At 36.2% G+C, this 23,547-nt stretch overlaps 1 long non-coding RNA gene and 1 pseudogene across 1 annotated transcript in view; both read left to right on the top strand.

Annotated features, from left to right (window-relative positions):
• The window catches only part of LOC123571888 (uncharacterized), a 338,367-nt gene that overhangs the window by 252,859 nt on the left and 61,961 nt on the right, over nucleotides 1–23,547 (top strand). The window lies entirely within an intron of this gene.
• Nucleotides 21,008–22,795, top strand: LOC107128812 (coiled-coil domain-containing protein 25 pseudogene; annotated as a pseudogene).

Raw genomic sequence — 23,547 nt, 5'->3', positions numbered from 1 at the left:
TGAGGGCTATTGTTTCTCTTGATGTTTTTGAATTCCATTGTCTTATTTTAAGGATTAATGCTTATGCTTTAATACTAGGGTGTGAAAAATGTATATTGTATTAGAATGTGATTATCTAGCTATCTCTTTATAACTGCAGGTATTACTACAAAGCAATATTTTCTATTTTATCACTGAATAAATAAAAGCTCAAAAATGAATTTTGATCTATGTTAAAAATATTAAATCTAAGGTTCTTATTTTGATCCATGTCTTTTTAGATAGTTCATTATTATTTTCAAAAAGTAGATTCCAATAAGCTACTGCTTAACTACTCTCTCTTTCTCTGTCACACACACACACACACACACACACACTTTAGACCCAGGAATTCAGTTGATATATAGCATTACATATCTAATGAAACTGAATCCCTGGGTCTAAAATGAAGTTTTTTCATCTACAAACTCTAAGGTATTGTACTGTTTTAAAACATGTGGAGAGATCTGTTTTCTGAAAATAATTTAGCAGAGAAATCCTGACTGAGGAAGTTTGAGGGGCGCTAAACACTACGGTGAACACTTTAAATGAATCATCTTGTAAGAGAGAATCTCACAACCATACAGTGGGTAGGGATGATTTTTTATCATTCATTTTCTAGATGTGGACCTAAGATTTAGTGGCAGCTAAATAACTTGCTCAACATCATACAGCCAGTAAGAGGCACAGCCAAATGTCCACTTCCAAAGTCAATCCCAAATTTATTTCTGGCATCCTCCTTATTGCTTCATCAAGTCATTTTCATGTTAAAAGTAACCACTCACAAAATCTAGCATGAAATATAGCAGGTACAGAAAACTGCTTTAACCATGTGTGTTGGAGTGAACAGAGGGAGAACTCTGAAAATGAGACTTTCTAATCTCTGGCACACGCTAACCTCATACCACACTCATGCTTGCTGAAGAATCATTCATTTAAAGGAATGGTCTTATTAAATTAACAATAATTGAGTGACAGGGAGAATTAACAAAAACCATGGTGAATTTTCTTCTTTTGCATTTATGTGGCTCTGGAGGGCACCCAGAATGATACTGCTATTCTTTTAAGTAGGCACGCATATTGCTTATGGTAGGTTACCATATTATCTCCCACTAATTTAAATAAATTACTTTTTTTTTCATTTTATGTCTGAAAGGGAAGTAATAGCTCACTGCTATCCACTCTAAGTGTGCAGCTTTCTTATTGATTCCTCCTGGAGGAACTTGCTGACTTCAATAGGCAATATGAGAATAAAAGAATTCAGCTGTTCATATTCCTTGAGGGTGGAGAGGTATATGTCTTCTTTATCCTCCAGTCATGCAGACCCCCAAGCATTTTTCATAATGCATATGGCTTCTCTATTTGAATCATTCTCTTATCTTAATCTACCTTGTAGCACTTTCCCAATGGGGTTTCCATTTGCTGCCTCAGCAAGTTAGCTGTAAAACTTAAAATCTTGTATTCTCAGATATTTTTATCTTTAAGATTTATTTTTTGTTCTAATACAAAAACCACTAAATAGTACCAGAAATTGACAAAATGCCATGTTTTATCATTTTTATCACTCAGGAGAAAGACCCAAGTGGCCTCATACTATTAAACATAAGAGTTTTAAGTTTGTACTCAAAATCCATTTCAAATGAATGAGTTCACTTAAATTTTAACCTGGGTTTTAGAATCATTATTATTAGCTTTAGGGGTCTTAAATCATCATGGGAAAAATAAACCCATAAATGTGGAATTAGAAGGGGTAGTTCCCAGTCGTGGTTTTTCTATTTGACAGCTTTGGAAAGTAATTTGTCCCTCAAAGTCTTAGTTTCTTCATTTATAAAATCGCAGTAATAATGCCTACATTCTTATCTCACAGGATTCTTGTGATAGTTAAATAAACATTAAAATGCATGTGTGTTAAACACATTATAAATCATAGTTCTATAAAAGTACAGAGTATTGCTATTTTTTCTGACAGCCATATATATCTGCTTTTAAAAATGCCAGTAGTTTTATTATTTCCGGTTAACAGGATAAGTTAGCAAACATATACTGAACCCCAGTTAAATGAGCTGCATGGTGCTAAGTACCCCAGAAGGGTTTCTCAGCTTCCATGTTCTGAGTAACAGAGCCTTTGGACAGGTCCTGGTATAGCTAGAAATGTGGCCAGGAACAACATCATGCATTTACTCAAGTGTGCTGTGCAAATTGTAGTATTTTCTGTGCGCACAATGATGTGAGAAATTTGGGAGGCCCTGCCAAAATTATTAAAAACCAAAAGTACATATATTCCCTGTTCCTTTGAAGGTTATAATCTAGTAGAGCAGCAGATTGGATACTTAAAATGACTTAAAACTTATTACTGAGCATGATACTGGATTTAAAAAGCTAAAGTACTACTTAGATACCACTTTACTGGGAGAGATTAAAATTGGGTGGAATAAATTGAACTTAAGAGATTTGGCTTTAAGCAGGCAATGGACATGAATTTCATAGAAGAGGAAATAGTCCATGACTAGAATTGGAGCTAAGTAAGAAAAGGTATAGAAGGCCAAAGGAGATGACACTGATTGAATTGCTGCTTTGAATGGACCAACTTAGGCTGCCATAAGAGATAAGGCTAAAAAGTTGCATTGTGATTATTTGAGAAATAGCTGTGAATGTTATACTGAGGACTGTGAATCTATCAGCTTATCAGCTGTATTAAGTTTTCTGTTATGGCTGTAACAAATTACCATGCATTTGGTGGCTGGCTTAAAACAATTCAAATTTATAATCTTAGGGTTCTAAAGGTCTGAAGTTTTAAATAGGTTGACCGAGCTGTACTCCTTCTGGAGACACTGGAGAGATACCATTTCCTTGCCTTTTAAAGATTCTAGCTACTGCCTGCATTTATTGGCTTCTGGTCCCTTCCTTGCATCACTCTGACCCCTCCCCTGCCATCACATCTTCTCTTCCTCTGCTTTTGCTGTCACATTGTCTTCTTGCTGGCTGCGACTTCCTCTATTTTATAAGGGCCCTGTGGTTATGTTGGGACCACTCAGATAAATTAGAATAATCTTCCAATCCCAAAATCCACAACTTAATCCCAATGCAAAGTCTTTTTTTCTTTAACCACTTAAATTAACATATTTACAGGTTCCAGGGATTAGGATGTCTAAATATTTTAGGGCGAGCGAGGGACATTATTCAGCCTACATCAGCATAGTTAATATGTCATTGTTACAGGTTATTGAAAGGAAGGTGAGATGATTTCCTTATATATGACATTTTATTTCTTTATGGCTGTGTGTGTGTGTGTGTGTGTATGTGTGTGTGTAACCACTCATATTCATATGCTCGAGCCCAGGCAATATTGTCTTCAAAAAAATGCTTTGTATTTGACCAGATATATTGGAAACTATGTGAATACATGATTTTATCATTTTTTAGTCTCTATTTTATCCTTATTGCCTACCAAAATGTCAGGTACATAATAGATTTGTAGTAATTCAGTGAAGTAATATTGGGCAAGTAATTAGCCTCTCTATGGCAAGAAAAAATGTTAGTTAATCACTAGCTAGAATAAGTCAATTTTCTCATATGAATGATTTAACTGGATTATTTCAGGAAATAAAAACCTGTATAGAGAGCAAGATGGTGAATAGATGGTCATGACAGTTGCAGCTCACCATCATGCCCTCTATCTTATGCCTTATTAGTAACAATCTGATTTTATCATTAATTTACTTGATAGCTTCATCCACCTAAACATAAGCTCCTTTAATTAGCACTGCTCCTTCTGCTTCTTCCTCCTCTTTCTTCTCTTTTTTTTCCATCTTCAGTGCCTGGTGTAATTATTGGTTCATAGTAGATTCTTGACAAGCTTTCCTATTGATAATATACAGCCATATAATATACAGTAAAATATAGTGGAGAAAATTCGACTTATATTAGAAAAAATATAGACATGAACTGAACTGAGTAGTACATATGTCTAACAAAACCTTAATATACCATAAAAGATGTTTCAAAAATGAGATTCTAGTTTGGACTAAATTAACATACAAATTTAAGGCATTTCCAAGTAAAATTTCAAAAGGACTATTTTTATAATTTGACAAGATGATTCAAAACTTTATCTGAGAAGATGCAATATGATAAGAACCAATTCTTCTTCTGAAACTTTTGAACTACTGGATATTATTAAGGTGAACATTTGAACTACTGGATATTATTACCTAATATAATGATATTAAAATAGTATAGTGTGTTTCTGGTACTGAAGGTACAGCTGGGACATAATGGAGATTCCTAAAATGGTTGTGTGTGTACTTATGTTATAAATATCATTTCAAATTAGTAAAGAAAGGCTAGATTATTCAGAGAATAGTCTGACAACTGGATAATCATACAGGACAAAAAATTAGTTCCCTATCTCTCACTGCATCAAGAAAATGCAGATTATCATATCTTGGAAATTAAAATCCACAAACTGGCAAATAATTAGGCAACATTGTAGTGAGGAAAGCTTTTATAAGCAGGTCATATTTACAGAAAAACACATTATGAAAAAATAATTTATTTTATCATAAAATGGGAAATGACACAAAGGATTAACCCAGGAGTAGGTTTAATTCACACATCTTAGCTTTTCCAGATCATCAAAGAGAATTCTATAATTGTCATACAAATTTCCCTCCCCTACTTCTGACAAATGGCACTTCTGCCATTTTCCAAATGAACCAATCTCTTAGCCACTCCTTGTGTTCGGCATATTCCCTCTCACACAATTCTTGATATTCATCTTAAATACTTCTCACTTGCATGAAAATGTGACAGCATGGAATGACTTGCCTACAAGGCATACATTATTTTGAAGATGGCCTATAGATAAATTCTTTCTTTCAGGTAGAATTAACCAAGTGGAGCTAAATAAGCCACTCCTAGAAGGCTTACAAAACTCATGGGCTCCCCAGAGTTTGCTATTTATTTTTGAACTGTGTGAACGTGATATACCAAATTAAATTCAAAGGCCAAAGACTCATCTCAATGGAATTTGTAGTTGTAGACACATGAAACTTACTTAAATGAAACTTGCATTTTCCACAGTTGTGCCTGAAACTTCCCATGGCAAGAATATTTACATCACCGCTGACAGCTTAGTGAACAAATTGCTTAGTTTATAGCTATAGCCAGTTCTGTCAGCAGAGGAAAGAATTAAGATAAACCTATTAGACTACAGTTATATAATAATAAATCAAAACAGTCATTCCAAAGACTTAATTTTAAAACATAGATGGAACATGAGTAAGTATCCTGATGCTTGGTTTAATGAATATTTAGTGGGAGGAGCAACAAGAAAATGCATTATTTATAAAATGATTCCTTAATCATGGTACTACTGGAATAATACAATCTAATTCTGCCATGTTTGATGTTTGTAGGAAAATCTGACAAAGGGCCTATACATGGATAAAAGTAACATGTAAGTAATAATTAAATAGAATAAGAAATAAATCTTTGATTTAAGAACTCATAGTACCATTTTAATAGAAAAATAGAGATATGTTTTAGTTATTAATGAATATATCCTTTGACATGGGTTATTCCAATTGTTGGAGCTAGAAGTTAATTATTTAAAAAAGCTTTAATCTTAGGCATTAAAAATTATTTTTATTTTCAATTTTTATGGGTACATAGTAGGTGTATATATTTGTGGGGTACATGAGATGTTTGATATAGGTATACAATGTGAAATAAGCACATCTCATGGAGAATGGGGTATCCATCCCTTCAAGCATATATTCTCTGAGTTAGGAATCTTTTGATTGGCACATGATGTAACAGAGTTGGGTCTTTCAACAGGTCACCTAACTTCCATAAACTCGACTTTTCACTTTTATTGAGTAAGCATATGGACTAGATTCTTTCTAACATTCTTCTCACCTTTGAACTTGCATAATTTCAATGATCTTTGAGGAGTTAGAGGACATTGAATAGTGTATCTTTGTTGTTACCAACCAAAACCAAAAAAAGCAAAATAGAAGCCTAGAAGTACTATAAGGATATCTATGGTATGTGGTTCATATGCATATTTCTGGAATTCCTACTGCCATAATGCACTTTTAAGACGTACCTTTCCCTCCGCATTGTAACATTTATACAATTTTTATTACCTATGGTGGCATGCCATAATTAAATCTTTAGCATAATTTTTTCTTACAATTACATGAAATAATGATTCAGTGTATTCTCTATGGAGTCTTAGGATTGATGAAATTCAGAATATGTCCAGTAGCATGCTGTGTGCTAAGGATACCTGAACTCTCTTCTGATAAATCTCTGATTCTAAACATACACCGAAGGTTCTTGAATAATGTCATTTTGTTACATGCTGTTTTGTATAGTGATGAGAAAAATAATGGATTCCTGGCTGGAGCCACTGTCTGTGTGGAGCTTGCACGTTCTTCCCATGTCCACGTGGGTTTTCTCTGGCTACTCTGGTCTCCTTCCATATCCCAAAGGTGTACATGTGCACCTTAGATTAATTGGCATATTAAATTGTCCCCATCTGGGCAAGCGTGAGTATGTGTATGATTGTGTGCCCTGTTATAGGTTGGTATCCTGTCCAGAGTTGATTCTTACCTGGTACTCTGAGCTGCTGGAGTAGGCACTGGACACCCAAGACTCTGAACTGGAATGAATGGGTAAATAATTATCTTACTCATTTCAAAGTAATATTTCTTAAATGTATGTATAGCCCATATTTATTTCAATGCTTAACATTAGAAGTGTTTTGGTCTTTATGAGCAATGTGGAAAGGACTCCCTATTGAATAAGTGGTGCTGGGATAACTGGCTAGTCATATATAGAAGATTGAAACCGGACCCCTTCCTTACATCACATACAAAAATCAACTCGAGATGGATTAAAAACTTAAATATAAAACCCAAAACTATAAAAACCCTGGAAGACAAACTTGACAATACCATTCTGCACAGAGGAATGAGCGAAGATTTCATGATGAAGACATGGAAAGCAACTGCAACAAAAGTAAAAATTGACAAATGGGATCTAATTAAAGTTAAAATCTTCTGCACTGCAGCAGAAACTACCAACAGAGTAAGCAGACAACCTAAAGAACTGGAGAATATTTTTGCAAACTATGAATCTGACAAAGGTGTATTATCCAGTATCTATAAGAAACTTAAACAAATTTATGAGAAAGAAACAAAAAACTCCATTAAAAATTGGACAAAGCACATGACCAAACATTTTTACAAATAAAACATACATGTGGCCAACAAGAATAGGGGAAAAAAGTTCAATATCACTGATTATTAGAGAAATGCAAATCAAAACCACAATGAGATGCCATCTCACACCAGTCAGGAAGACTATTATTAAAAAGTCAAAAAATAACAGATGCTTCTGATGCTCCAGAGAAAAGGGACTGCTTATACACTCTTGGTGGGAGTGTAAATTAGTTCAATCATTGTGGGAAGCAGTGTGGTGATTCCTCAAAGAGCTAACAACAGAACAACCATTCAACCCTGCTGTCCCATTACCTAGAGAAATAGAAATAATTCTATCATAAAGATACATGCACATGAATGTTCATTGCAGTACTGTTCACAATAGCAAAGACATGGCATCAACCTAAATGCCCATCAATGACAGATTAGATAAAGAAAACGCAGTACATATACATAGTGGAACATTATGTAGCCATAAAAAAGAATGAGATTATGTCTTTTGTAGGAACATGGATGGAGCTGGAGGCCATTATCCTTAGCAAACTAGTGCAGGAACAGGAAACCAAAATCAGCATATTCTCATTTACAAGTGGGAAAAAATGTTGAGAACTCATAGATACGAAGAGAGGAACAACACACACTGGGGCCTACTTGAGAATGGAGTTGGGAGGAGGGGAAAAATAACAATCAGGCACTAGGCTTTGTAACTGGGTGACAAAGTAATCTGTATAACAAACCCCTTATGATATGAGTTTACCTGTATAACAAACTTCCACATTTATCCCTGAACCTAAAATAAAATGTTAAAAAAGTAAAAAAAAAAAAAAAAATTAAAACAATAAATCCACGTGAAACCCTCCTCCCCACCTCCCCAGAAAAAGAAGTGAAAGTTTGGTGATGTTTTTGTGAGCAAAATATGCCATAGAATCTTTAACTCTTGTTGATGTCAGTTAGGCTGTGGTGAAATTGGTTTTCTTATACTTCATTTAGCTTAATGTCACAATTTCCAAGAACCTATCCAGGATGTTTAGTGAGGATTTATTGTAATGACAGAAATGCAACATTGTTATACATGTGAGGTCACATCACTGCAAAGTATCCTTATCTAGCACCAGACTTTCTTCTACCAACAGCTCCTCTCCACTTCTACACATAAAATATTCATTTCACGTCATGAATAACCTCTTTGCTAAATGATGTATGCTTTAAAACAATAGAAGGATTTTAATACGTTATTTCTGAGACAGTCTTCTATGCCAACGTGGTACACATATGGCCTGGGTGAGTGAAAAATTGTGAATGCTTTCTTTATAGAAATGCTTGCCAATAACTGAATATCTATTTTCCTGCTTCTACCCCAAATATAGTGTCCATTTTATGGACCAATTTAATCCTCATCTGACTTTTAAAATTTTTGTCATAATTGTTTCTATTTGTCATCTCTATAGTTATCACTCTACCTCTTTAACATTTTTCTAATTTAAAAATATTATTTTGGCTACAAGACCTTTCAAGGTAGACTTGTATTCAGAAATGACATGTTTTCCATTTTGAGACTAAAGGTAAACCTACATATTTTTTTAAAACCATTGCCACAGCATGAGTTCTGTGTCAGTTATAAGCTAGAGCCCATCTGCCTGGTATAATTAAGATGGCTTGCTCTTGAGATTACAAAGGCTAAAGGAAGTAGAATAAATGGACATCAGGAAGGGAAAAAGAGAAAGAGTGTAGCCAAATTATAGATATATTTCTGTGTCTACATTTTTGCTAATTTTTGCACTTTACATCAGAAGCATTTTTGCCATTTAGTTAGTGTTCCTAATTATAAAGCTAACGGGTGAAACATTCATTTATTTATTCAACAGATACATCTTGAGTGACTACTGTATACTAGGATTTGTCATCAGTACTGAATAGAACAGGCAAAATTTGCATAAGGTTTTATTAAATTGAAAACTAGCTTGATTAACTGTTCCCACATTGCTAGGCATTAGGTTGTTTTCCATTTTCCTCTTTGAAATATAGATCTTTCCCTTCCTTTGTATTATTTTCTTGGGATAAACTACCAGAAATTGAATAGTTTTCCAAAGATGTGAGCATTTTCTGGGGGTGGGGTGGGGAGGGGAAAATATCAGTATATACTTAAACATTTTAATGTTTCCACATCAAAATAGTAATTTGCTCACAAACAAAAACATTCTACAATAGTTTGGATAGTAGGTTGTTTAAGATAGAAGTATAGACACTTTTAATAACAATGATGGGTTTTTGGGCAAATAAATTGCTTAATTTATTTACATTAAAAATCATGATTTAGGTCTTTGAATTAAAAAGATAGATTTAGTTCTTAAAAAATTAAAGGACATTGGTTTTACTTTTGAATATTTAGAACTAATAAGATGAAGTTGATCAAATATAAATGTAGCATAATTTTTAGAAGTGCTACTTAATCAAAGTCAGTGACATTATAGAAAATGGAGAAATGCTTATGGACAAAGAAATCTGAACTTTGAACAAGCTCTGGAAGACCTTCTCTAAGAACTAATTCTAAATTTTTCAAAGGATGTAACAGATGATCTGAGAAGTCCCCTTGCTTTCTGGAGCACTATGATAACAGGATAATTCATGTTTCCACTGTGTACACAGGGATTTAAAAACATTACTTACACCCATCACCTGCTCACTGGTGAAAGATTAGATCCTTATGAACATGCACATATATGTCTACATCAGACATTCTTCATAACTGCTTCTGATGTGAGTGTCCCTGTCTGATATAACCATCACCAAACCCTTTTGGACATTATTTCTAGCCATTCCCATGGGGTAGGTGCACACACATATCCGTTGCCTCTTTCAACCAAAAGCTAAAAGTGAATTTAAAAACCAGTTAATGCAGCACCTTTAATTTTTTAAACTACAAAATAAAATCAATAAGTCAGTTAGGACATTAGAAAACAGCTGCAAGCAGCAGATCAGTTTTAACACAAAAGCAAAAACAAAACAAAAGCCAATGAAAAGGTACTAAATATCAAAGAGATATTGATCACAGTTTTGTGGTACTTCCTCTTTAACATGGTAGATTATTCAGTTTCATTCTTGATTAAAGAGAGGAAAAAGATTAAGTATTAAATAATTCCTAATATACTTTTCTTTTTACTTCCATAATATTGGTTCTAAAATGAACTAAGATAGTTTTGTGGGTGGAATTTCAGTGTTATCAGCATTATGAGAGAGAGAAAATAAGAGCAAATTTCAGCAAGAAAAAGTGCCTGCACAAATATACTATGTAAAACAGTATCAGAGACATATAGACTAACCTATCTCTGATATAAAGAAAATTATAAATTAGTGTATTTCAGATGGTCTAATTTTACCATCAGCAATTTACTATCAAAAGTTACATAACCACTTAGGGACCAATGAAAAGAACAAACTAAGCCCAAGGTTATTAGAAGAAAAGAAATAAGAAAGATCAGAGTAAAAATAAATGAAAAAGAGACAAAAAATAGATAAAATCAACAAAAGTAAGAGTTGGTTTTTGAAGAGACAAAATCAACAAATCTTTAGCTGAAGAAAAATAAAAGACTAAAATTAGAAATGAAAAGGGAGACCTTTCAATTGATATCACATAAATATAAAGATTGTAAGAGATTACTATGAACAATTATACACCCACAAATTGAATAACCTATAAGAAATTGATAAATTTCTAGAAACATGTAGTATACTAAAACTGATTCAGGAAAAATTACAAAATCTGAACAAACCAATAACAAGGAAGGAGACTGAATCTCTAATAAAAAGTCTCTCATCAGAGAAAAGTCCAGCACCTGCTTGTTTCACTGTTGAATTTTATTGAATACTTAAAGAACTAACAATAACTTCTACTTAACCTTTTCTAAAAATGAAGTAAAAAACTTCTAAACTCATTTGTTAAGCCAGCTTTTCCTTTATACCAAAGTCAGATAAGGACACTATGAGAAAAGGAAACACACTAATATCCCTGATGAAAATAGACTTAAAAATCCTCAACCAAATATTAGCTAACTGAATTCAACATCTTAAAAAGATCATTCACCATGATCAGCTGGGATATATTCCAGAGATGCAAGGAAAATAAACACATGCAAATCCATCAAAGTGATAACCATAATAACATAATTCAAGACAAAAATGATACAATCATCTCAGCAGATACAAAAATCACTTGACAAAATTCAGCATCCTTTTCTAATAAAACGTTTTCAATAAATTAGGTATAGAATGAATGCACGTGAATATATTAAAGGCCATAAAAGACAAGCACACAGCTAACATTACACTCAATGATGAAAAACTGAAAGCTTTTCTTCTAAGACAGGAACAAGACAAAGTCCACTCTCATCAGTTTTGTTTAATATAGTACTGGAAGTCCTCAAAGAGCAGTTAGCCAACACAAAGAAATCAACAATATCCACATTGCAAAGCAAGATGTTAAGTTGTCTCTACAGATGACAAAATTATGTATATAAAAACTCTAACAACTCCACTAAAATCTGTTAGAACTAATAAACAAATTCAGTAAATTTGTAATATACAAAGCCAATCTACAAAAACAACATTTCTATATACTAACAACATACTGTTTGAAAAAAATCAAGAAATCAACCCCATTTACTATAAGTACAAAGAAATAAAATACAGATGGTCCTTAAGATGGTTTGACTTAGAAATTTTCAAACTTAGAATACTACAAATGTGATACATATTCACTAGAAAGTGTACTTTGAGTACTCATACATTCCATTTTTCACTTTTCATATAATATTCAATAAATTACATGAGATATTCGACACTTTATTAAAAAACAGGCTTTGTGTTAAATGATATTTTGTTCAGTTATAGGCTAATATATGTCTTCTGAGCACATTTAAGTTAGACAAGGCTAAGCTATTCTATTTGATAGGTTAGGAGTATTAAATGCATTTTAATTTATAATATATTCAGTTTATGATTGGTTTATTGGGATGTAACCCCATCTTAAGGAGAATCTGTAATTAGGAATAAATTTAATCAAGGATGTGAAAGACCTATACACTGAAAACTATAAATATTTGACAAAAGAAATCAAAGACACAAATACATGGAAACATATCCCATGTTCATGAATTGGAACAATTAATATTGTTAAAATGGCAATACCACCCAAAGTGATAGTGATTCAATGCAGTCTCTGTGAAAATTCCAATGACATTTTTCACATAAATAGAAAAAAATCCTAAAATTAGTAGGAATCCACAGAATGTCGTGTGTCAGTTCATTTTTACGCTGCTGACAAAGACATACTTAAGACTGGGTAATTTATACAGGAAAAATAATTTAATGAACTTACAGTTACAAGTGACTGAGGAGGCCTCACAATCATGGTGGAAGACAAGGAGGAGGAAGTCACATCTTACATGGATGGCAGGAGGCAAAAAGAGCTTGTGTGGGGAAACTCCCATTTTTAAAATAATCAGATCTCAGGAGATTTATTCAGTATCACAAGAACAGCATGGAGAAGACCCACCCCCATGATTCAATTACCTCCCACCAGGTCCCTTGCACAACATGTGGGAATTCAAGATGAGATTTGGGTGGAGACACAGCCAAACCACATCAGACCCCAACCAGTCAAAGCAATTGTGAGCAAAACAAAACAAAAAAACCCTTCAAATAAACAACAAAAACCCCAAAATGTAAGCTATGGTCATTAAACTATCTAATTCAAAATGTACTACAAAGCTATAGTAACCAAAACATCACTGTAGTGGCATAAACACAGATACATAGATGACTAGAAAAGAATTGAGAGTCCAGAAATAAATCTATGGATTCTAGTAAAATTGATTTTTGATAAAGATAACAAGGACACACAGTGGAGAAAGGAAAGTTTCTTCTACAAACGGTGCTGGGAGAACTGAATATTCACATGCAGAGAAATAAAATTAGACCATTATCCATATCATGTACAGAAATCAACTGAAAATGAATTATAAACTTAAAATTTCTGAAAGTCTAAAACTACTAAAAGAAAACTTAAGGGAAAAACCTCCATTAAGTTTCATTGCCCAAAGTATTAAAAATCTTTGCTTTAGGCAATAATTTTTTGGAGATGACCTCAAAAGCACAGGTAGAAAAATCAAAATAGGCAAATGAGATCACATTAACCAAAAGTTTCTGTAAGCCAAAGGAAACAGCCAAAGAGTAAAGAGGCAGCCCACAGATTTGGAGAAAATATTTGTGAATTCTACATGTGATGAAAGCCTAGTATCTAAAATATATAAAAGCTCAAACAACTCAACAACAAGAAAACAAATAACCCTATTGAAAATGGGCAAAGGACCTGAGTAAATATTTCTCAAAAGCAGACATGCAATTACCAATAGGCAACTGAAAAACAATGCTCAACATCACTAATCATCAGGGTAATGCAGATCAAAACCATGAGACATCACCTCACATCTGTTAGAACATCTATTATTAAGCAGATGAGAAAAAAGTGTTGATGATGTGGAGAAATGGGATCTCTTGTACATTGTTGGTGGGAATGGAAATTAGTACAGTCATTATGAAAAGCAATATGGAGGTTCTTCAAAAAACTAAAAATAGAATTACCATATGATTCATAAATCCAAGTTCTGGGTATATACCCAAAGAAATTCAAATCAGTATGTTGAAGAGATATCTGCATTCCTGTATCCATTACAGCATTATTCACAACAGACAAGAGATGGAAACAACTTAAGAGTCCACGTGCAGATGGATGAATAAAGAAAACGTGGAGGGAGGTGCCAATATGGCCGAATAGGAACAGCTCCAACCTACAGCTCCCAGTGTGAGTGACACAGAAGATGGGTGATTTCTGCATTTCCAACTGAGGTACCAGGTTCATCTCCCTGGGGTGTGTCAGAGAGTTGGTGCAGGACAGTGGGTGTAGCCCAACCAGCAAAAGCTGAAGCAGGGTGAGACATCACCTCACCCGGGAAGTGCAAAGGAGAAGGGAATTCCTTTTCCTAGCCAAAGGAAACCGTGACACACAAAACCTGGAAAATCGGGTAACTCCCACCCTAATACTGTGCTTTACCAAGAGTCTTAGCAAACGGCACACCAGGAGATTATATCCTGTGCCTGGCTCAGAGGGTCCCACACCCACGGAACCTCCCTCATTGCTAACACAGCAGTCTGAGATCTAATTGCAAGGTGGCAGTGAAGATGGGGGAGGGGCACCCACCATTGCTGAGGCTTAAGTAGGTAAACAAAGCATCTGGGAAGCTCCAATTGAGTGGAGCCCACTGCAGCTCAAGGAGGCCTGCCTGCCTCTGTAGACTCCACCTCTGGGGACAGGGCATAGCTAAACAAAAAGCAGCAGAAATCTCTGCAGATGTAAATGTCCCTGTCTGATAGCTTTGAAGAGAGTAGTGATTCTCCCAGCATGGAGTTTGAGATCTGAGAACGGACAGACTGCCTGCTCAAGTGGGTCCCTGACCCCCAAGTAACCTAACTGGGAGACATCCTCCACTAGGGGCAGACTGACACCTCACACCTCACGCGGCTGGGTACACCTCTGAGATGAAGCATCTAGAGGAACAATCAGACAGCAGCACTTGCTGTTCAGCAATATTCTCTCTTCTGCAGCATCTGCTGCTGATACCCAGGCAAACAGGGTCTGGAGTGCACCTCAAGCAAACTCCAACAGACCTGCAGCTGAGGGTCCTGACTGTTAGAAGGAAAACTAACAAACAGAAAGGACATCCACACCAAAAACCCATCTGTACATCACCATCATCAAAGACCAAAGGTAGATAAAACCACAAAGAAGGGGAAAAAACAATGCAGAAAAGCTGAAAATTCAAAAAATCAGAGCACCTCTCCCCCTCCAAAGGAACACAGCTCCTCGCCAGCAATGGAACAAAACTGGATGGAGAATGACTTTGATGAGTTGAGGGAAGAAGGCTTCAGTCGATCAAACTTCTCAGAGCTAAAGGAGAAACTACGAACCCAGTGCAAAGAAACTAAAAATCTTGAAAAAAGATTTGATGATCCTAGGTATCTCAGCTGGTTTGAGAAATAAAGGGAAAGAGTACAAGAGAGGGAAATTTAAAGCTGGGTGTCTCAGGGAGACATCACATGTTGGTAGGATCCGTGATGTTCTCCAAGCCATAAAACCAGCAAGTTTTTATTAGCAATTTTCAAAAGGGGAGGGAATGCATGACTAGGGTGTGGTCACAGAGATCACATACTTCACAAGGTAATAAAATATCACAAAGCAAGTGGAGGCAGGGCGAGATCACAGGACCACCGGATGGGGCGAAATTAAAATTGCTAATGAAATTTCAGGCATGCATTGTCATTGATAACATCCTATGAGGAAACAGGATTTGAGAGCAGACAACCTGTCTGACCAAAATTTATTAGGCGGGAATTTCCTTGTCCTAATAAGCCTGGGAGCACTACAGAGACTGGGGCTTATTTCATCCCTTCGACTTCGAACATAAAAGATGGCATGCCTTAACGGGGCCATCAATAAACCTACCCTCAAGGTACATTCTCTTTCTCAGGGATGTTCCTTGCTGAGAAAAAGAATACAGCGATATTTCTCCTATTTGCTTTTGAAAGAGGAAAAATATGGCTCTGTTCTGTCTGGCTCACTGGAGGCCAGAAGTCTTACCTCTGGTGTTCCATGAACATTGCTGTTATCTTGTTCTTTTTTCAAGATGCCCAGATTTCATATTGTTCAAACACACATACTCTACAAACAATTTGTGCAGTTGACGCAATCATCACAGGGTCCTGAGGTGACATATATCCTCCTAAATTTACCAAGAAGATGATGAGTTTAAGAGATGAAAGTAAATACAGGCACAGGAAATCACAAGATTATTGACTGGGGAAGTGATAAGTGTCCATGAAATCTTCACAATTTATGTTCAGAGATTGCAGTAAAGACAGGAATCAGAAATTATAGAAGTATTCATTTAGGGAACTAATAAATGTCCATGAAATCTTCATAATTTATGTTCTTCTGCCATGGCTTCAACCAGTCCCTCCATTTGGGGTCCCTGACTTCCCACAAGAGACAAATGAATAAATAGAATAACCAATGCAGAGAAGTCCATAAATGACCTGATAGAGATGAAAACCACAACACAAAACTACGTGACAAATGTACAAGCTTCAGTAACCAACTCGATCAACTGGAAGAAAAGTTATCAGTGATTGAAGATCAAATGAATGAAATGAAGTGAGGAGAGAAGTTTAGAGAAAAAAGAGTAAAAAGAAATGAACAAAGCCTCCAAGAAATATGGAATTATGTGAAAAGACCAAATCTCCGTCTGATTGGTGTACCTGAAAGTGACAGGGAGAATGGAACCAAGTTGGAAAACACTCTGCTAGGTTGGGGAAGTTCTCCTGGATTTCAGGTTGGGGAAGTTCTCCTGGATTTCCAAGTTGGAAATCCAGGAGAACTTCCCCAACCTAGCAAGGCAGGCCAATATTCAAATTCAGGAAATACAGAGAACACCACAAAGATACTCCTCGAGAAGATCAACTCCAAGACACATATAAGTCAGATTTGCCAAAGTTGAAATGAAGGAAAAACTGTTAAGGGCAGTCAGGAAAGCTCGGGTCCCTTCCACAAAGGGAAGCCCATCAGACTAACAGCAGATCTCTCAGCAGAAACTCTACAAGCCAGAAGAGAGTGGGGGCCAATATTCAACATTCTTAAAGAAAAGGATTTTCAACCCAGAATTTCATATCCAGTCAAAGTAAGTTTCATAAGTGAACGAGAAATAAAATCCTTTACAGAGAAGCAAATGGTGAGAGATTTTGTCACCACTAGGCCTGCCCTATAAGAGATCTTGAAGGAAGCAATAAACATGGAAAGGAACAACCGGTACCAGCCATTGCAAAAACATGCCAAAATGTTAAGACCATTGATGCTAGGAAGAAAATACATCAACTAACAAGCAAAATAAGCAGCTAACATCAAAATGACAGGATCAAGTTCACACATAACAATATTAACCTTAAATGTAAATGGGCTAAATGGTCCAACTAAAAGACACAGACTGGCAGAATGGATAAAGAGTCAAGATCCATCAGTTTGCTGTATTCAGGAGACCCATCTCATGTGCAGAGACACACATAGGCTCAAAATAAAGGGATGGAGGAAGATCTACCAAGCAAATGGAAAACAGAAAAAGGCAGGGGTTGCAATCCTAGTCTCTGATAAAACAGACTTTAAACCAACAAAGATCAAAAGAGACAAAGAAAGCCATTACATAATGGTAAAGGGATTAATTCATCAGGAAGAGCAAACTATTCTAAATATATATGTACCCAATACAGGAGCATCCAGATTCATAAAGCAAGTCCTTAAAGACTTACAAAGAGACTTAGATTCCCACACAATAATAATGGGATACTTTAACACCCCACTGTCAACATTAGACAGATCAATGAGACAGAAAGTTAACAAGGATATCCAGGAATTGAACTCAGCTCTGCACCAAGCAGCCCTAATTGACATCTACAGAACTCTCCACACTTAATCAACAGAACATACATTCTTCTCAGTACCACATCACACTTATTCCAAAATTGACCACATAGTTGGAAGTAAAGCACTCCTCAACAAATGTAAAAAACAGAAATTATAACAAACTGTCTCTCAGACCACAGTGCAATCAAACTAGACCTCAGGACTAAGAAACTCACTCAAAATCACTCAACTACATGGAAACTGAACAACCTGCTCCTGAATGACTACATAACAAAATGAAGGCAGAAATAAAGATGTTCTTGAAACGAATGAGAACAAAGATACAGCATACCAGAATCTCTGGGACACATTTAAGGCAGTGTGTAGAGGAAAATTTATAGCACTAAATGCCCACAAGAGGAAGCAGGAAAGATCTAAAATTGACACCCTAACATCACAATTAAAAGAACTAGAGAAGTGAGAGGAAACACATTCAAAAGCTAGCAGAAGGGAAGAAATAACTGAGATCAGAGCAGAACTGAAGGAGACAGAGGCACAAAAACCCTTAAAAAATCAATGAATCCAGGAGCTGATTTTTTTGAAAAGATCAAGAAAATTGATAGACTGCTAGCAAGACTAATAAAGAAGAAAAGAGAGAACAATCAAATGGAGGCAATAAAAAATAATAAAGGGGATATCACCACCGACCCCACAGAAATACAAACTACCATCAGAGAATACTATAAACACCTCTACAAAAATAAACTAGAAAACCTAGAAGAAATGGATACATTCCTGGAAACATACATTCTCTCAAGACTAAACCAAGAAGAAGTTGAATCTCTGAATAGACCAAAAACAGACTCTGAAATTGAGGCAATAATTAATAGCCTACCATGCAAAAAAAGTCCAGGACCAGATGGACTCACAGTCGAATTGTACCAGAGGTACAGGGAGGATCTGGTACCATTCCTTCTGAAACTATTCCAATCAATAGAAAAAGAGAGAATCATCCCTAAATTTTTTTATGAGGCCAGCATCATCCTCATACTAACACCTGGCAGAGACACAACAAAAAAAGAGAATTTTAGACCAATATCCCTGATGAACATCGCTGCAAAAATCCTCAATAAAATACTGGCAAACTGAATCCAGCAGCACATCAAAAAGCTTATCCACTATGAACAAGTGGGCTTCATCCCTGGGATGCAAGGCTGGTTCAACATATGCAAATCAATAAATGTAATCCAGCATATAAACAGAACCAAAGACAAAAATGACATGATTATCTCAATAGATGCAGAAAAGGCCTTTGACAAAATTCAACAGCCCTTCATGCTAAAAACTCTCAATAAATTCGGTATTGATGGAACGTATCTCAAAATAGTAAGAGCTATTTGTGACAAAGCCACAGCCAATATCACACTGAATGGGCAAAAACTGGAAGCATTCCCTTTAAAAACTGGAACAAGATAGAGATGCCCTCAATCACCACTCCTATTCAACATAGTGTTGGAAGTTCTGGCCAGGGCAATCAGGCAAGAGAAAGAAATAAAGGGTATTCAAGTAGGAAAAGAAGAAGTCAAATTGTCCCTGTTTGCAGATGACATGATTGTATATTTAGAAAACCCCATCATCTCAGCCCAAAATCTCCTTAAGCTGATAAGCAACTTCAGCAAAGTCTCAGGATACAAAATCAATGTGCAAAAATCACAAGCATTCTTATACACCAGTGACAGACAAACAGAGAGCCAAATCATGAATGAAATTCCATTCACAATTGCTTCAAAGAGAATAAAATACCTTTTTTTTTTTTTTTTTCCTTTTTGTGGAGAACGGGGTCTCGCTATATTACCCAGGCAGGACCTAGAAATCCAAGTTACAATGGAAGTGAAGGACCTCTTCAAGGAGAACTACAAAACACTGCTCAGTGAAATAAAAGAGGACACAAGCAAATGGAAGAACATTCCATGTTCATGGATATGAAGAATCAATATTGTGAAAATGGCCATACTGCCCAAGGTGATTTATAGATTCAATGCCATCCCCATCAAGGTACCAATGACTTTCTTCACAGAATTGGAAAAAACTGTTTTAAAGTTCATATGGAATCAAAAAAGCACCCGCATTGCCAAGAGAATCCTAAGTCAAAAGAACAAAGCTGGAGGCATCATACTACCTGACTTCAAACTATACTACAAGGCTACAGTAACCAAAACAGCATGGTACTGGTACCAAAACAGAGATATAGACCAATGGAACAGAACAGAGCCCTCAGAAATAATACTACACATCTACAACCAGCTGATCTTTGACAAACCTGAGAAAAACAAGAAATGGGGAAAAGATTCCCTATTTAATAAATGGTGCTGGGAAAACTGGCTAGCCATAATTAGAAAGATGAAACTGGATCCCTTCCTTACTCCTTATACAAAAATTAATTCAAGATGGATTAAAGACTTAAATGTTAGACCTGAAACCATAAAACCCCAGAAGAAAACCTAGGCAATACCATTCAGGACATAGGCATGGGCAAGGACTTCATGTCCAAAACACCAAAAGCAATGGAAACAGAAGCCAAAATTGACAAATGGGATCTCATTAAAGTAAAGAGCTTCTGCACAGCAAAAGAAACTACCGTCAGAGTGAACAGGCAACCTACAGAATGGGAGAAAATTTTTGCAATCTACTCATCTGACAAAGGGCTAATATCCAGAACCTACGAATAACTCAAACAAATTTACAAGAAAAAAAAAAAAAACCCAAAAGCGAGCAAAGGAAATGAACAGACACTTCTCAAAGAAGACGTTTATACAGCCAATAGACAAGAGAAAATGTTCATCATCCCTCGCCATGAGAGAAATGCAAATCAAAACCACAATGAGATACCATCTCACACCAGTTAGATTGACAATCATTTAAAAGTCAAGAAACAACAGGTGCTGGAGAGGATGTGGAGAAATAGAGACACTTTTACACTGTTGGTGGGACTGTAAACTAGTTCGACCATTGTTGAAAACAGTGTGGCGGTTCCTCAAGGATCTTGAACTAGAAATACCATTTGACCATGTCATCCCATTAAGGGATGTATACCCAAACGACTATAAATCATGCTGCTATGAAGACACATGCACAAGTATGTTTATTGTGGCACTATTCACAATAGCAAAGACTTGGAACCAACCCAAATGTCCATCCATGACAGACTGGATTAAGAAAATGTGGCACATAGACGGAGGAGTTCTGGGGGCCAGGCGGTCGCCGCGAGTCTGGTATCCTGAGCTTCGTGAGTTGAGCACTGCTGCTCCGCAGTGGAGTCACCGCATCGCTCCCATGATCATGGTGTTCTACTTCACCAGGAGCAGCGTTAATTCATCTGCCTACACTATTTACATGGGAAAAGATAAATATGAAAATGAAGATCTGATCAAGCATGGCTGGCCTGAAGATATCTGGTTTCATGTGGACAAACTCTCTTCAGCTCATGTATACCTTCGATTACATAAGGGAGAGAATATAGAAGACATTCCAAAGGAAGTGCTGATGGACTGTGCCCACCTTGTGAAGGCCAATAGCATTGAAGGCTGCAAGATGAACAACGTTAATGTGGTATATACTCTGTGATCTAACCTGAAGAAAACAGCTGACATGGATGTGGGGCAGATAGGCTTTCACAGGCAAAAGGATGTAAAAATTGTGATCGTGGAGAAGAAAGTAAATGAGATCGTGAGCCGATTAGAAAAGACCAAAGTGGAGCGGTTCCCAGACCTAGCAGCAGAGAAAGAATGCAGAGATCGTGAAGAGAGGAATGAGAAAAAAACCCAAATTCAGGAAATGAAAAGGAGAGAAAAAGAAGAAATGAAGAAGAAAAGGGAAATGGATGAACTTAGGAGCTATTCATCACTAATGAAAGTTGAAAATATGTCTTCAAATCAGGATGGCAATGATTCAGATGCATCATGTAAAAGGAGGAAAGGACCTTTGAAAGATGTGAATGTAGAGACAATTGCAGACCCTTTGGTTTCATCCGTGTTCTGAAGTATAAAATACAACCAAAATTCTACCTTCATCCTACCCAGAAATTATAGATTTTCAAGTTTTAAAAAAATTGTACCTTTTTTGCTGACAGAAAAGCATCAGATATGTATAAAATAGTTGAACTTGACAGCATACAACCTAACATGAAAATGTTTTTGCCAGAACATGTCTTGGTACCTTGTGAAAGCAGGCTGCCCTTGTTCTTGAGATAGACTTTAAAATGAACCAACTCTGAAAAGTACTTCTGTTGCTCTGATCTATCCCTGAAAACAGATGTCTTGAAACACTTTTCATATTCTTAAAACAATCTTCACTTCTGTTAAGAAGAACATGTTGGTGGGTAATTATGCAAATGTTTTCCTGTCCCTGATTTCCCGATTAGAAAAAAGGGCGTATGGGTTTTGAAAAAGAGATTTTTCAGAAGATTGTAAGCTTCAATATTCACGTTCCATCATGTCATCTGGGTGTGTTAGTATAGTGACCCTCAACGCACTCTATCTCAGCTTTTATGTCCTTGCTTCCTCTGAGCAGGAGCCTCCATCTTAGTATCATCATATTTAAAGAAATTGATGGTGTTCATCAATGTGGGGCCTGTGGCAGTTGTTGCCTGAGCACCAAGTAACCCAAGCCACCTGTGTGACAACTTCTGGGCCCAGGAGTAATTTCTCAGCATTGAGGGTAAAATAGGATGGAGTGCTCTGTTGATCATTTGGGAGATGTAGGCTACCTGATTTGTGCCTTGGGATGCAGCGTGAAGCAGAAGTCCATTTTGCAATCATGAGTTTAGAAAGAACTAAGCATTTTACAAGCCAGCCAAGTAATTATTTTCTTTACCTTGAAATCATATTTGAGTTGTAACCCCAGAGTTAATTTCTCATTAGATTCAGTAACTTACTATGTAACATTACTTCTCACGCGAACCACTTACTATCTGTTGTGATTCTGAACAGAAGATATCTTTTGATTGCAGTATGTAAGGCAACCCCTGTAGAAGGAGACAAAACAAGGAGAAAGAGAACAAAGCCTACCAGACCAGAGGCGAAGAGATGGATATTTTACTCACACCCACAGCAGCAAGAATGACCTCCTGCAGCAGATATTCCACCTCTAATAGCACTTTGGAACTATGGGCAAAACCAAAAGGCTAGTGTTTCCATTTATTTCACATTGGTGTATGGGGTTGAACTGGAAAATTCACTGAGGCATAACTCACTGGCCAAATTTTGAGAGGGTATATAAGATGACTTTAGAGATGAGTGGCTTTGTTTATGTGTCTAATGATATTCAGTCTGACGTTCTGCAATTTTAAAAGTTTAATAAAGTATCTTTTTGTAATCAGAAAAAAAAATGTGGCACATATACACCATGGAATACTATGCAGCCATAAAAAAGGATGAGTTCATGTCCTCTGTAGAGACATGGATGCAGCTGGAAACCATCATTCTCAGCAAACTATTGCAAGAACAGAAAACTAAACACCACATGTTCTCACTTATAGGTGGGAATTGAACAATGAGATCACTTGTTCCACAGGAAGGAGAACAACACACAGTGAGGCCTATTGTGGGGTGGGGGACGGGGAGGGATAGCATTAGGAGATATACCTAATGTAAATGATGATTTAATGTTGGCAGCACACCAACATGGCACATATATACATATGTAACAAGCCTGCCCATTGTGCACGTGTTCCCTAGAACATAAAGTATAATAAAAAAAAAAGTGGCATATATACACAATGGAATACTATTCAGCCCT

The sequence above is a fragment of the Macaca fascicularis genome, chromosome 2, assembly GCF_037993035.2.
Source record: "Macaca fascicularis isolate 582-1 chromosome 2, T2T-MFA8v1.1".
Taxonomy (NCBI): Eukaryota; Metazoa; Chordata; class Mammalia; order Primates; family Cercopithecidae; genus Macaca; species Macaca fascicularis.
Note: the sequence above shows the minus strand (reverse complement) of the source record. Positions and strands in the feature narration are given on the sequence as shown.